The sequence below is a fragment of the Typopeltis vanoorti genome, chromosome 18 (genome assembly GCF_054136105.1).
Source record: "Typopeltis vanoorti isolate ZY-2024b chromosome 18, IOZ_Tvanoo_1.0, whole genome shotgun sequence".
In the NCBI taxonomy this organism is placed as follows: Eukaryota; Metazoa; Arthropoda; class Arachnida; order Uropygi; family Thelyphonidae; genus Typopeltis; species Typopeltis vanoorti.
The window spans coordinates 85,622,914-85,636,918 of NC_143566.1; the positions used below are offsets into that span (position 1 = coordinate 85,622,914).

The window sequence follows — 14,005 nt, forward strand, 5'->3', positions numbered from 1 at the left end:
CTCGGTATATAGTCATTCAAACTAATTTTTTTATAATATTTCCTACCGAGTAAAGATGAACATATATATATATATATATATATATATATATATATATATATATATATATATATATATATATATATATATATATATATATATATTTATAAAAATAAATTTAACTGACTAGAACCCGAGAAAGTATAACAAAAACCTTTAATACATCACAACTAGTTTCATCGGTGATCCGACTTCTTCAGGTGAGAAATAAAAACATAAGACATAAAATAACACGGTAAAAAATGAACTTTACAGCTTAATAAAAAGCAGAATAATAACAGTCATATTTGAATAGGTGACCGCGTGCTACCGTTGGCTACAATTTACCCGATTCCCATAGCGCAGTAATCCAGTACTGGCGCTCAAAAATTAGCTGTCGCACACATTCTACTCATGCCAACGGTAGCACGCGGTCACCTATTCAAATATGACTGTTATTATTCTGCTTTTTATTAAGCTGTAAAGTTCATTTTTTACCGTGTTATTTTATGTCTTATGTTTTTATTTCTCACCTGAAGAAGTCGGATCACCGATGAAACTAGTTGTGATGTATTAAAGGTTTTTGTTATACTTTCTCGGGTTCTAGTCAGTTAAATTTATTTTTATAAATGTATACATCCCGAGTAAATCCTAATTTCAACAATATATATATATATATATATATATATATATATATATATTTGGTAGGGATAGCCAACTGAGAAATACTTTTTAAAAAAAAAAATATCGTCTTGTTTCATTAATGTAATATCTTCAATTAATAATAAGTTTAATTTGAATTTAAATTAATTTTATCCAAATTTAATTTTAATTATACGTAATTATTCTAATTAAATATATAATATTAAAATTTTAAAAGAAAATTGGCGATCCCTTTGGATTAAACTACTGCCTTTGTACCTATCCATATATATGTATCAATGGATGCATTACGACGAGGGAGGAGAGATTACTTTTAGTATATTTTAAAAATACATTTTTGGAAATTTTTCTAGAAGTTTTCGCGTTTATGGCATCTTAAAATTAAGGAATGTGTTGTGAAAAAAAAACGCAGGTACAATTAAAATAACCATGGCAATTAGTCATCATCCGCGAACTGACAGCTACAAATTCAATAAAAAATCAATGTTTTGTCTTCTTCTTCGTCCCTTCCCCCCCATTCACTTCCTTTCTTTAGAACAAGTTTCTTGAGCCCGCATTTCCTGAAAACTGCAATCTGTAGATATAATCAACCGTCAGTAAGTTTTGTTTATCGCTCTTCTCAATCTTCAGCTATGTCCTAGTACTAGAGTATTATAGATTTTAAAGCCTATTAGACTTAGAAATATATTCTAAACATATTTCATATAAGCTAAAATATGTTTAGAATAAGCCAAAAATGCAAATCGGTATAAAATCAATTGTAAATTATATTTATGATAAAAATCGAAGATATGTGTTGTGTATAATATACTGATATAATTCTATATTTGCTATATTTAGCTGGGCAATTTAAAGTCGTTTATGACACACAGAAATGTAATTTTGATGTGTTTAAAATAAAACTCCAGTAGTGCTGGATAGCAAACGTAAAATATGATTTTTATTCTTAGTGTTAATTCTAAACATTAGCGTTTATTAATTCGCTATCTTTACACGTTATTGTTAGTTTCTCTAACTACATAAAAAACATTAAATGGGAATCCAAACAAACGACAAATCTCTTATCAATCATATTTCCTTCTCCTCCTCCCACTCGTACACTGGTTAGTCCTAGCAAATAATAGACTAATCCGTATACGTCGCCATCTATCGGGAAGAAATGAAATAACTTAGCTGCAACCACCTATCTTAGAAGTTGTGACATTGGTTACTAACGGTAAAGAAGCAGTAGCTAAACGATTGGGATACATACAGTGAAGCCGAAAAACTCCTCCAGGCATCGGATAGAAAGGTAAGATTTATTTATGAGGCTAGTTTAATTCTGTTACGGCAAGAGTTGTTTGTGTAGTGAATAAAGAGATGCGAGGTGGTCTGTTGTCCGCCCCAGTCACACTGGACTGATCGATTTCAAGCGGCGCTCTCTCTCCTCTGTGGCGGAGCGTACTTAAGCATGCTGGAGAGAACGAGAAGATTTAAGAGTATTGGCAATGATGCTAGTTTGTGAAAGAGCTGAGCTCCATTGTAGATGATGGAAGGATGCGGTATAGTACAAATAATATACTTTAAACGAATTTTTTTTTTTTAGAAAACATCAATTCACTCTTTTAATAATTCTTTTATAATTAAGCTTTTGAATAAAGTGATTTCTTATTATTTCTCTTTAATCTAACTAAAGTATTAAAAATGCACATCATTTGTTTACTAACAAAATTGATCCCCCCCCCCCCACACACACACTCCTATTTACGCAGTGAAACGTTATCCAGAACGATACTTATATACATCGTTACATTTTGAGATTAAGTAAACATTGACGCATGCACCTAAAAACTATTCATAATCATGAGAAGAAAAATTTAATTTATCCACAGTTTTATGTCAAAATAATCTAATATTATTTCTTCTACAAGAAGACAAAAAACTAGTGCAGCTAATACCATTCATAGGAACAATGAAATTTGTCAATTAAAATATTACATGTAATATTAGATTTTACATATAATAAATCTAGCCTTTGATTAGATAAAAATATATTATATAAAAATACATTTTTGAAAATTATCTGTTACTTTGACTGAGCTACATAAATGCAAGCCACCTCGTGGCGACTTTTATTTATTTTGTGTTATTTCGGCCAAGTAAAGTGTACTGGTGAGTTTTGACTTATTAATTATGATAAATACGGTGTGTGTGAGAGAGAGAGAGAGGTTAAGGGAATTTCAGGCAGCCTAATTATTCACTCGAAATCGAATTCAGTTATTACGTGCGATTAGTCAGATCTTCGATAGATGGCAATAATAATTACTTTTTTATTTAAAAGGATGACATGGCAGTTATTAGTTAACATTTTTATTTTGATGATTTATTAAACTGAATAAAACTATGAATATATTCAAATATACAAGAATATTTTAATGTTTTATACCTAGCTGACAGTCTTCCTTAACTTTCATAGTACAGTATATTATTATTATTATTATTATAATACATTTCTCCTGGAGTAACTCACCGAAAGACTTATCGGTTATAAAAAAATTAGCTGCATGTGAAAAATAAATAAATAAAAAAATACAGGAAAGTATGTCAATTTTATTTTAAACAGAACAAAATCAGTATTCATGTATAGCAAATATATTTGTAAATTATCCATTATGATATTATATTTTGTGTTTTCGTTCATTTAAACGATGCTGTGCAGTTATCGCTTAATATCAAATATCGCATATTGAACAAGCACGCTATATTTAGGTGTGATGCAATACTTGGGGAGGAATTGCTGTGTTGGAAAGGAACGATGTTTTGTTTGTATGCTTACGGCGTTCATTTATGAATAGGTTTCGTGTTTTTCGTACCGTCAGAACGTTTTAATTATCATGAATCGGAGGGGGTGAGGTTATGTTGCATAGAAAACAAATTACTTTTCTATTTTAATTTTAATGGAAGTGTACGTCATTTTTTAAAAAATTTATTCTGCTATTATATGTTGTGAGAGATAATAAACACAATAACAATTTAATAACAGTAATATTTCACTAGAGTAGTCATGTGGATAAATTATGCTGGAACTTGCGACACTCCCTCACCAAAATAAATTAACAAATAAATGCAGAAACTACAAAAAAAAAAAAAAAAAAAAAAATTAAATTAAATTAACAAAACAGTAGAAAAAAATCCTTAGCTTACCTACAGTACTAATGTACTAAAAATTTACTATATATATATATATATATATATTTATTTATTTTTATTTTTTTCTTCTATACCCTTCTTGGGTAGCCCTAAAAATCGCACGTGTATGCATGTGTATAATTAAACTGTGGTTCGAATATTTTCGTGGAAAGTTATTTTATCGTATCCTGCGTATTATCCCTTAAAATACAATATCTAATAATATTATATGAAAAAAAAAAGCTTCGTATAAATTTTATTATTACTATGGACACTAGGTGTCTGTTACTATGGACATTACCGTTACTGTGGATAATCGAACTATGGTGTTCGTAGACTCATCGCGGGAAGCCAACACTACATCAAAATAAAAATTTCACTATTTATGTTTCAACAGATGACTCCGAAATAAAGTTATTCTCGGTATATTCCAAATAATTAATTATAAAATTTAAAATACAAATAGACTGAAATAATATATATACAGTATATAGTTACATGTAATTATAAATTTTGAAAACATTAAAAACTGCCTGTAAAGTATCATATAAAAAGAAGCATATGTAATGATCTGTTTTATTTTACACATTTTCATATTAGTCATTCGATAATCAGGAGATAAATTCTATTACTGGGTGAAAAATGTTATTGGGAAGCTTTTATTGTTGTTAGCTTCCCAAATATTTACGCCTAGAAAGGTCCATAGTTGATGATAAAAAACCGTGCCACTTCGTCACCTTAAAAGATTAAGGAATTTTATAGGTATTAGGGAGAAAACTTTTGGGAAAGTTTGAATGGCAAATAATAAACGTTTGGACAAAGTGAGTGCTGAAGTTACGCCCTGGCGGAACTTTTCTTAACACTAAAGAATTTTGGTAATCCTCGGATATTATTTTGCTTCACACATACTCGGTTAAGAAGAAAAGAGCGAATGGATCATACTGGATCAAAAGATATGAATGATTGATTTGCGAAAAGAATGCTTGTGCACGTAAGACTGTCATCACGATTAATTTTTATTATTTGATATTTTGTGTTATACTGTATTTTGTATTTAGGAACGTAGCAGAAACTTGCGCAGACCTAGGAAAGTGGTGCATTACCTTTCATCGTTGTCACTAATCTAAACATGTGCACTGAGGAAAGGAAGACCCACTTTTTTCGAAGAAAAATTTGCACTATAAATATCACGCAAGTGCTGTTGGTAATAAATCTTTTTGTCGCTTCATTCGATAAACTAGGTCATAAATTGCTGAACTAAACGCAATACCTGCTTGCAGTCGTTGCTTATACCAGTACGAAGCAAAAGGACGCGGCGATTTTCGAAGATATTTTAATACAAATATGCCATGTATTGCAGAAACTGAATCATCTCGGTGACTAAGGAAGCCGGTGGAGGGATGAGGTCCTATCGATTACCAGTGACTTAGTAGTTTCTGTTTGCAACTAACAATAATAGTATAGATTTTACTAATTTTTTTTAAAAAAAATTCTACAACTAAGTTTGCGACTAATACCGTTTTACTTTTTTTTTTAAATCCCGTATTCCACAGAAATTATATATATATATTTAATGAGAACAGAAATTTAATAATTCAAACGATCTTAGTTGTTTACGCGAGAATTTGCATTCAGTATTGAAAAGCTCAATTCCAGTATTAAAAAAAGAAATTTATGTAAGGTATATTTTCTCTAAGTCTGTTGGAAGAAGGCTACTGTGCATTTTTACGCATGCGTATTTTTTGTTTGTCGGAAATGTGGTGATTTAATATAGTATATTGCATTTGAATAAACTTAGTTCGTCACAACAATTAAATTAACTGAGGTGTCGCTTTGGTTTGTGTCATATATTTTTCAGTTGGAGATCTGTACTAATCGTTTGTAGAGAGCTGTAGTATAGAATTGTTTACAAGTGATCAGTGGTGTCTTAGGTTACTTGGTGAGTAAATTAATTAATGTATTCTTTCATGGATTTGTCAAACTTTTGCCTTGCTAAGGCTAATTCACATTTGTGTGATAAACTGTGATTACTACTGGAAAATATGACATTGCAGAGTTAATCTGTGATTGAGAAGCTATTTGTTGTTATAACGTATATCCATACACTTGTGTACTTTTAGAAATTAGAATTGCTTACGCTAAGCCTAGTGAACAATTGTAGTTATATATAATATATATATAAATAGGAATTCAGCAAATCTGCTTGAAACGCGTCAACGTGTTAGCGAAGTAGAGTAGATTGCCCTCCCACAATGAATCCTTGGACTTCCTGGAAATGTTATATAATAATAATAATGCTATCTTTTTTGATCAGTTGAAGCTCTTGCAGATGTGACTTTAGCGTGTGAAGGCAAGAGTCTAAACTCTAAAGGCTCATAAAATCGTGCTGTCTGTTTGCGGTTATTATTATTGAGCTTTATTGAGATTTCTAATACTTGAGTTTAGCTTCTGTTTTTTTTTTTTTTTTTTTTTTTTTTTTAAGAGAAGATATTTAGTTTAAGTAGTATCTGCTGATATACCGATGCATTATACATCGATTCAGTTATTATTCTCTCCTCTCTCTTGTCAGTTTTTCCCTTCCTATCCATACGTGCAAACACATTTAGAACTGACCATGGCTTACAACAAACCACGTCTCAATTTTACGCCGTCAATTTTAACTTCCTCTCCCTTCCCATAGCACCACCTTCCACGCCGTGATGTCATATTACTGTGACGAAACGTGCAACCATATCACTATAGTAGTTACATGAGAACCCCTACTTAGGGATGCGGAAGTTACGGCTGTTGGCAGTAGTGACGAACTGCGAAAATAGCTCGCTTTCCTGTAGGTAGCAAATTACTCGGGCATATATGATTAATAAATGAGCTTCGCCGTGTTGCTTTGTGAATAAAGACACAAAGGAGTGATTGAATTCTTTTACATTTCTGATAATTAGTTATATAGCTAATTGTTTTCGGAGTAAAGACAGTTGGCATATTTTGGTTTCTCCGAGAATGAAAAGCTATATTTAGTAATCCTAGCATATTTTTAAAGGATTTTATGCGTTCTGCTTTGTATGAAGACAGTAAAAGCACTCTTAATTACTACATTATTTATCTAAATTTTCTTCAATGTAAAGGGCAAATGTCTATCGAAACTTCTATTAGTTACTGCATAACACTTATCACAAGTCGGTCACGATAGGTAATTGTAAACTTCGAACAATAGCATCACGACCTATGAAAGCCGCCATTGTCTTAATTTCGAAGCAGATGGATTGGTGTGATTGATGAAACTCAACTGTGACAAAAAGGAGCACGAAGTCGCTATTCACACTAATGGCTGATCCGGACCTTAGTTGTAGGGAGAATTGTTTACGATTATATTAAAGCATCTGAGCTTGACTAAATTGCACGTGTTCTTTGGCTGTTTAGATGATTTGCGGATTGAAAAGTAACAGGATGTACTGTTCTACGACAGATGAGAGAACCCTCGACCCTCCTTGCGCATGACAGAAGAAGGCGAATACATTCCAATAATAGGATAATCAATCCGTTTCGTGGGATGAGTTTGTTATTATTACATATCGGAAAATTAGCTTATCTTTTATGAACATTCTAGTTTTTAAAGTGGTAACTATTTTGTTTGTATAACAGTTGGAAAACTTTACGTATAAATCACGGTGATTTCGCGTGTCGGGGACGAATTCGTACATCCCTTATTCCTTTCTCCCCTTCAATATGAATTGACTCTTCTTGACACTCTGCCAGCTACGGTTCTCTCAACTGTTGGCAGACATTATATTGGTCTTTAATTCAGTGCGTGTCATCGCTACCGACTACACTACTGAGACGCTGGGGAGCGATTAAACGATTGACAAATCCTTAAGGTTTTTTTTTTTGTTGTTGTTGCTGTTGTTGAGGAGAAATCCCTCCCCTCTGAATTATGCAGTAACACACACAACTGTGTTCTACTTTGCGCAGTTTTTTAGATATAAGGATTCCTTATGTTCCATTACACTATTATTTAAAGTATACAAAAACTAAATCTCCACTATACTATTATTGAATTTGCCAAAGCTGGTAATTTCAATAATAGTATAGACAGTAAAAATCAGTTACACTCTGTAATGTTTATGTTAATTAATAACTGCGGAGATGGCATGGTTTGCATTTGATGCCAGGAAGAAATAACAAAAACTAAAATGACATTATTAAAGAAAGAGCCAAAAGGCTTCATTTCGGCGATGTAAATTAAATAGAAATAGAAAATATTAAAAATCCAATTGAAAATTATTTCAGAGTCGAATAGAAGCTTTGAAAATTTCGAAAATTTGACTGGAGACGTTACAAAAATGAAATCCTCAGCATCGGAGTTGTCTTACAACTTCGAATTGCTTTGGTATTGAGAGTTTTTGCCTTCAAGTTTCTGACTGGTCTCCGAAGAGAACGAATCGGTTCGAAACGGCTGTCAGGCAAGTGGAACCTTTATGAAATGCACTAATAAAAGGCGAATATACTGATGCGTAAGCAACGTTCACGTCGAAACTCTCCGGTTAAATTTTCGAAACATTTTGAAAAAAAATATTTCGAAAATGTTTCAAAAACATTTTGTAAGAAACCTAAACTCTGTGTGAAACTAACTAAACAAAAGTCATGGGAGGATTTTGGTAACATAAAAAATAAATATCAAGAAGGTGGCAAGATATTCTGAAGGTCGTTGAAAGAGTGGAGGAAAAAGTGCTGTAAAAGGAATTAGAGATGATAAAGGTGACATGAAAACAGGAGAAAAAGATATACTTGAAGTATGGCGTAATTACTTCGAAAAATTGCTAAATGAAACAAACAGTGATGACAGCACAGTAGTAAAAAACACTGACCAGGCATGTAGTCAGGAGTAGGGCTCTCATATTACCCATATATAAAAAGGGAAATCAAACTGAATGTGAGAATTATAGAAGTATTTCCTACTGAGTGTTCCTGGTAAGATATATGCAAGTATACTTGAGAAACGGTTGAGAAGGATTGTGGAAGAGAAGCTTGGTGAAGAACAAGCTGGATTCAGGCCAAATAGAAGCTGTCAGGATCAGATTTTCACTTTATGACAGATAGTTGAGAAATCATGGGAATATAACAAAGATCTGTATTTAAGTTTTGTAGATCTGCAAAAGGCATATGACAAAGTGCCAAGAGAGGAGCTATTCAAAACGCTACAGTTATATGGTATCAATGGGGCATTATATCAAGCAATACTTAGTCTTTATTTGAGTTGTAAGTCAGCAGTTAGAATTGAAGGAAGTACAGGAAGATCGTTTAATGTTAAATCTGGTGTCAGACAAGGATGTAGATTATCCCCTCTGTTATTCATTATCTGTATGGATCACATCATGAAGAAAAGTGGTATTAAATCTCATATCAAAATTGGAGGTGTGAATCTCGGCTCTTTGCTTTATGCAGATGATGTTATACTTCTAAATAAATCCGCAACAAGTCTGCAAGATTCCGTGACTAAATTGAATAGCTGTTGTAATCGATATGGTATGAAGGTCACAATTAAAAAGACAAAAACAAGGAAAATAGGCAGAAACATTGAAAATATCAACTGCATTGTGAATGGAGAACCTATAGAACCAGTAAAACATTTCAGCTACTTAGGCACGATTTTTAGTGAAGATGGTAAATTAAATATGGAAATAGACAACAGAATCAGCAAAGCTGGTATGGTAGGAAGTCAATTGAATAAATTCATATGGAATAAGAGAGAAATTAGCCAAAACACTAAATTAGCTGTACACAAGACAGTGTTCAAACCAATTTTGACTTATGGATTTGAGAGCTGGGTCAGAAGTAAAACACTTGACCAAAGACTAGAGGTCGCAGATATGAGAGTCCTGAAAAAGATTATAGGCATGAACAGATGGCATCAATGGCAATATCATATTAAAAACGAGAATATTAGGAAAGAACTTGATGTTGTCAGCATCCAGGAATGTATTAACAGAATTTACCTCAGTAGTACAATCACTTAAACAGAATGGGCAAGGAAAGATTAGCAAAACAAGTGTTCTCTGCCAAATTGGCAGGAAAAAGACCCAGAGGAAGACCAAGATATAGGTGGATTGATATGGTACAAAGTACCTTAGATGATAGAAATATAAGATCTGATAATATTGGAGTCTTGACAAGTAACAGACTGATTTGGAGGAAAATTGTAGATAGGAAGTTAGTAATGATGTAATTTTTCATGTAGTACTAACATATCCTGTACACCCCTTCAGGGTACATGGCAGGAATTTGATGGTGATAAACATTTTGAAAAGTTGAAAGTTTGTGAAATAATGTTGTATCTTTAATATCTCCTATTTCTTTTATTTAAAATAAAGAGCCAAAGGACTTCATTTCGGCGATGTAAACATTATTTAAATTAAGGGGATATTAAATTCCGCATTGTTTCAAAATCGAATAAGAAACTCAAAGATCGGAATCAAAGAGTTTCATGCCGAATATAGTAACTATAAACGTATCGGCGACTACTATCGTAAGCTAAAGCACGTAGTCCAAGTACGTAGTACAAACTAGGGCAACTCGTAGCAAAGGTGGAGAAAGTTATGATCGCTATTCTTAGTATTTCTCATAATATAAAACTTATTTTTTATATTATATATTACATAATGTTATACATTATGGTAGGAGATCACTATTTCGATCTTTGTAAAAGTGAAACGGGCTTTAAAAATAAGACGATCCCGAAAGATCGCCCAACTCCGCGTTGTTCCACTCAATGACAGGCTCACCCCGCCACCGAGAAGAACTTCTGAGCATTGGCTCTACCCAGTGGCAGGCTCACCCACCACCAAGCAGAGCCATAATCTCAGCGGTGGCCCCACTCAGAGACAGGCAAAAACCTATCCCGAAGCAGAACCTCTCAGAGTCAGCTGCCCTGTCTCACCAGTGAGTAGCTAGACCAAAATAATACTAAGGGTTTAGCGAAAAGAACTTATATACTCTGGTATACGAGTTGTTAGAAAAGTGCACCCATACTCTTTATTTTAAATAATTTATGGGTGCACCTTTTTGACAACTCGTATACCAGAGTATATAAGTTCTTTTCGCTATACCCTTAGTATTATTTTGGTCTAGCTACTCACTGATGAGATCTCAATAAAGATCGAAACCGGTCTGGGTAGTGACCTCCCACCATAATGTGTAACATCACCCATCTCCTAGGAGATGGGTTTTACATTATGAGAAATACTAAGAATAGCGATCAGAACTTTCTCCACCTTTGCTACGAGTTGCCCTAGTTTGTACTACGTGCTTTAGTTTACGCTAGTAGTCGCCGATACTTTTGTAGTTACTATATTCGGCATGAAACTCTTTGATTCCGATCTTTGAGTTTCTTATTCGGTTTTGATACAATGTGGGATTTAATATCCCCTTAATTTAAATAATATCCTATTTCTATTCAACCAAAAATTACAAATTCTGTGAATTAAGAGGAGTTACATAGTCACTTAAAGAACTGTTCTCTTTACCTTCGTATTGCTTCTTCATGAACAAAGACTAGGAAGGTGATATTAATAACTATCCATGAAGGTACTGGGTTTATCTCAAAATTTTAACTCTTGTAATTTGAACACTCGCAGTATCCTCTCCTTAATATGAAATAGTTTCTCTTTGGGTTTCCATAAATAGAGATAAATTTCATCGTTTATTGTGAGACCACAACCAGGGCCATCGTAAACTGCAAAACAATTAAGGTAATGTCTTAGAGCGGCAAGTTTGAAGAGTGGGGAAAAAAATAGTGGAGGGGAGGAAATTTTGTCTCAATCATAAAATAAGTGGATTTTTTTTGTTTTTAACTTTAAGTATTTTATTAAATTTAGGGACGACAAAACATTGCTGGCCTAGGGGAGAAAATTCTGACCACCACCCAGCTCTTTGGAGGACTAAAGTAACTTGAAAACACTCCACTGTATTCTCTAGAGCAGTGCTTCCCAAACTGTGGACCGCGGTCCCCTTGGGGACCGTTAGTTTTGTTGAGGGGGCCGTGAAATAATGAAAACAAATTTAAAATGTTTTAAGACTAAGTAGATATTTTTTATCTTAAAAGAAACGCATTTAATTTTTATTATTTCTTTTTTATTTTTTATATTTTAATGGAAAAATTCACACATTGGTGTTGGTTCACAAATTTTGCTTCCTGCGTATTTCGGCGCTTAATGAATATTAGTAAATATATGCTTATTCATATAAGTTTCATTTGAAAGGTATTGATAAGAAGCACAAAAAAGCTTACAAACGCAAAATCTTGCGCTCGTTTAAAATGGCCAAATTTTTAGCTCTTTAAATTAATGTTTCATTGCTAGTGTACACAGGTGCGGCGATGCGCGGGAAAGAAATACGCTTCGTGTGTATGTTTTGTATCGAATATAAATACAATAAAAAATTATAATAATATATGTCTGTATTAGGATTTTTTTCTGATGGAGGGCCGTGAAATCTTTTCATTTTTCCAAAGGGGGCCTTGACATCCATAAGTTTGGGAAGCACTGCTCTAGAGCAGGCCCTCTGGATTATAAAAAATGCAAAAAAAAAATTTATTTTTATTATTAGCTTAGCCCACTAACAGCGGCTAATGTATTATGTTTACAAACTCTCCTGGGTGAAAATTACTTAAAAAACATAGAATAAGTTTCCATGACAACAGTAGATAACTGCTCACGTTTGAATATAGTCAATGTATGTTTCGTCACTAACAGACAGTATCGTATCATAGCAATATGATGAATATACTTTCAAACGATTCACGTTCAAGTAGTCCAACTTATTATTATCATCATACAAGCACCTCCGGGACTCAAGATTCATCGAGGGAGGCCATAGTATGATACATTCTAACAGAGATGATGTTTATCATACCTCATCTTAAATTGGTTCAATGTTTGCGCATTCACCACCTCATTTGGCAATAAATTCCACTCACCAACCAAGTGCTCAATTTATTGCCTCAGAGACTGAAGTCTGCATTTTCTCACCAATCATACACCCATTTGTTTTATCGATACCTGCATGCACCCTCACCTGATTCCTTCCTAACAACTGTAGTTTCCTTGATTTTGCACATCCAAACCTGCTGCAGTCAGCAGCACGTTTTTTTCTAGATTCCTAACATCAAATCCATTTAAGGGCAAACCATTTGCTTTATAGTCTTTTCGACCATCAAACTCATTCAACAGATGAGTCATTCACAATGATGGCCTCTTCTCTTTTGCTACAGATAATAATAATAAATTTATCTAATGCACATATTTCCTTGTTATGCTGTATTCAGCTGCAGCGCCACTTTCGTGCAGTGGTAAAATAACTTGCAAAATATTATAAGTGATATATACAGACGTTTCACGCAAATTTAGACTTCATAACTCTTTGTCAATCCAAGTAAGAGCAACCATAAACAGTCTGTACTAGTAGTCATACAATTGTCGTTTTCTCTTTCGACAAAGAACAAATGGACGTGAGTTTCCACATAAAAGATGAGGTCCCCTAGCTGTCTGTTTTCCAGTTCTACATGGGGAATGATGAAGTATTTGCTCTGAGACATGTCACGAATTATAGAACGTATGTCTGAATCCATTCTAAAACAATGTATTTTTATCTGTATGTAAATATTTTTTATAACTATCCCAATCTCTCTTTCGTATTTTTCTTTCTTTCTCTCCTACATTCGATTTTTCCAGACCCCTTAATGATCTCTTTTTTTGAACACGCGTACCTCTCCCCTTCCCCCGTTGATAAAAATAAAAAAAAATGGGGGAGGGAGATACGAAAACGAATATTATAATATACTTTCCTAAAGTCCAAGATACTGAATTCGTGTTTCTCCCCCCCCCCCGCTTTGTTCAGAGAGTATAAAGTATAACTTGTAGTCAGCGAACTGAATTAGGTGCACGACGTTTTCGCTATTGTTGTTATGGATACGGCACGTGTCACTTGGGTTCACTTTACTAGAGAAACAACTATCGTTTGATCGTCTGGCATGTGCCCCTCTGAGCGTATTAGGCCGTTTATGCAATAACAAAGAAACTTTAACGTTTTTGCAAAAGAATGAATGACATAAAAACTGTAATAAGTTCGGTTTGTATTGCTTTCATAAAACAATTTTTATTTATTC

The 14,005-nt window shown here is 33.4% G+C and overlaps 1 protein-coding gene across 1 annotated transcript in view; it reads left to right on the forward strand.

Moving 5' to 3' along the window:
* Positions 1-1,887: 1,887 nt before the first annotated feature.
* The window catches only part of LOC150096886 (tubulin polymerization-promoting protein homolog), a 90,799-nt gene continuing 78,681 nt past the window's right edge, over positions 1,888-14,005 (forward strand). The window contains exon 1 of the mRNA XM_090408499.1: positions 1,888-1,972. The gene's annotated coding sequence lies outside the window, so the exon portion shown is untranslated. The remainder of the gene's footprint in view (positions 1,973-14,005) is intronic.